This window comes from Corticium candelabrum, chromosome 17, assembly GCF_963422355.1.
Source record: "Corticium candelabrum chromosome 17, ooCorCand1.1, whole genome shotgun sequence".
NCBI lineage: Eukaryota > Metazoa > Porifera > Homoscleromorpha > Homosclerophorida > Plakinidae > Corticium > Corticium candelabrum.
Genome location: NC_085101.1, coordinates 5,221,993 through 5,224,492, shown reverse-complemented (window position 1 = coordinate 5,224,492; position 2,500 = coordinate 5,221,993). Strand labels below are relative to the sequence as shown.

Here is a 2,500-nt window from a genome sequence, read left to right as displayed (position 1 = left end):
TGCAAATATATACGCTCGTAGCTGTGAAGCGACGGTGTAAACACAGCTTCATTTACTAGTTAGCTACGAGCGTAAAGAAGGACACCACAATGAGTGGTGGACTGCTTCGCGAGAAGCTCACTCTAAACGGGTTGAATTGACTTCCGGTCTGTCTGTCGGTATGTCTGTACCTATGTTTGTAACTATCTATGTTTGTTTGTAAGCGTGTGTCACGCTCGGGGAGTTTGTCGAGCCAATCAGCATTCGTTTTGGGACGCGAAATGTAGGTGACGTAATACTAGCTTGTCAGCGTGAATCACTCTCGGGAATTTGTTGAGCCAATCAGCAGTCTTTTGGCACACCAACAATGGGTGACGTAACAATCCCGCGCACTATGACAGAAAAGCCGAGATGTCGTAAACCTCCATTTTACGGTCAAACTGTCGTCAAACTAAGAAGCGCAGAGTAAAGTTCAGGTAATAGTTGTATGCGTTTGTTACTTTTTACGAAAGAATCGCAAAACAAACGAATTTATCGTTCTTCAAGACGCCAAGCGAAGGTCCCATGGGACCATGCATCTAGCTCCAAGCACCGTTGCATGCGCACCACCAGCATGTCATCTGCGATCAAGAGAGCAATATGTTCTAAGTAGGACTGATGATGAACGATCGACGTCGTCTTGCAAGAAAGAATCGTGGGAAACGTTGTGTACGCTGCTTTCTTCTGGATCCGGTCGCTAGATGTACATGATGTCGCTTCACAGTATATTCTATGCAGCTAGGAGACGTACACCGATCTCTAGCTACAACGAAATAGCGGAACGAAAGATGGCGACGATTCAATAAAAGTATGATAATGATCTGATAGTCCATCTCAATAGTTAATTAATTTATTAACTTCCAGTGATACAAGAGCGCTATACATGCAGAATTGAGACATAACGTGGATAACAAGCCCGCGCCGTGCAAGAGTTGCGTAGCTGTGTGAATTCGAAGTAGTGTGGGACATTGATGGTATTTAGTTAATTATCTTTAATCACATTGATAAATCCAGGTGTTTTCAAAGAATTGTCGTTTACATTCCCAAGAGAAAAAATCCCTCGGAGTCGCGCCGGTACCGGGTCGGGATAGCAGCGAAGCCGTCGGGATGGCAGTGAGACCTGTCGGGATTTCGCCGGATGGTAAGTGATTCGACGCGGTCCCGAGCATAGTCCGCGATTCCAGCTATAGCAACTAGACAGAGACCTGTCGGGATTTCGCCGGATGGTAAGTGGTCGACGCGGTCCCGAGCATAGTCCGCGATTTCCGCTGCGCCTATAGACAGAACCCCGAGGTTTATTTGCTAATGTTCCCGGATAAGTCCAACTGGATGCTAACGTTAGGTTCACTGACGAAGATCGTAGATGTTGCTATGTTTCTATGGATGGTAAGTGAATCGGATCTCCAGTGAATCTATTTGTTGATGAATATGGTAGTTGACCGTACGCGTGTACTTGTACAGGCGATCAAATTTGTCCTACATGCAGAACTAGAATCTTCTAGGTTTTTGAGGAAGACGACGTACGAGATCTTTCGTTAGCTACAATGGGTATGTGATATTGTGAACTGCTGTTAGGGCTCCTAAAGGTTTACCGTTAATTAATGCGATAGTGATAGTGGTCCGGGTGTTCTAGTCACAGGAAAAATGGTCTGGGTGACCAAGTTTGATTCGGGCAGGATTTGGCGTGACAGGATGCATGTATGCATGCTTGCTGCATTGCGTAGGGTTAAAATACAGCTGGACTGCTATGAAAGTACAGCACTAAAGGCTTGATTATTCCGCTGGGCTCAAGTAAGACTCCAACCCCAACTTTGCATGGCCAAGGCTCTAAGATTTTCACGTTTTTTGTTTTCTAATTAGTGCTAATTGGCGCTTTCCACGGTGACTGTTTTGCTAGGTTTACATATGTAGGAGTTCTAATTCTTAATTTAATTTGCGGTTAGCTAAAATTTGTATACTTAGTTGTTGCAAACTGACAGTTGTGTTGGTTAGTCCAGCACAGTGTGTAGATATGGGATAACTTATAATTAGTCGTGTTCAATAACATTGTCTGTAGGGAAATGTATTTCAATGTCGATCCTGCCATTTCTATAAGAATCAGTTTTTCAATGATGTTTGTATATGGCAGGTACCACCACATTCTTGTGTTTTACTACAACTGGAAATATTTGATTTTCTACTAGTTCATCAAGTGTTGCATCACAGAAACTTGTTAGACATGCAAGGTGCTTTAGTTTGTGAAGAGTGTCTATAATGGCATATAGAATTGGTGAACTTGGTGAACAACGAATTCATCTATATTTCCATATGGAAATTCATTTTTTCAAACTTCTACAGTGAGAAAGCCTCTTTTGCTGTGTTGATAGCTTCTTGATGTAAAAACTTTGCACCGTATTTTTGAAATTTTTGTATTATGCTATACAGATAAATTATACTTAAACGGCTAATTGAGATTTATACTCTGATGTGTAACTGCATGATT

At 42.4% G+C, this 2,500-nt stretch overlaps 1 long non-coding RNA gene across 1 annotated transcript in view; it reads left to right on the top strand.

Moving 5' to 3' along the window:
* The first annotated feature begins 443 nt into the window (after positions 1 to 443).
* The window catches only part of LOC134192739 (uncharacterized), a 2,228-nt gene continuing 171 nt past the window's right edge, over positions 444 to 2,500 (top strand). The window contains exons 1-6 of the long non-coding RNA XR_009971976.1: positions 444 to 826; positions 883 to 973; positions 1,033 to 1,404; positions 1,480 to 1,566; positions 2,075 to 2,146; positions 2,202 to 2,500. The exon at positions 2,202 to 2,500 is cut by the window's right edge and continues 171 nt beyond it. This is a non-coding gene — a long non-coding RNA (uncharacterized LOC134192739). The remainder of the gene's footprint in view (positions 827 to 882; positions 974 to 1,032; positions 1,405 to 1,479; positions 1,567 to 2,074; positions 2,147 to 2,201) is intronic.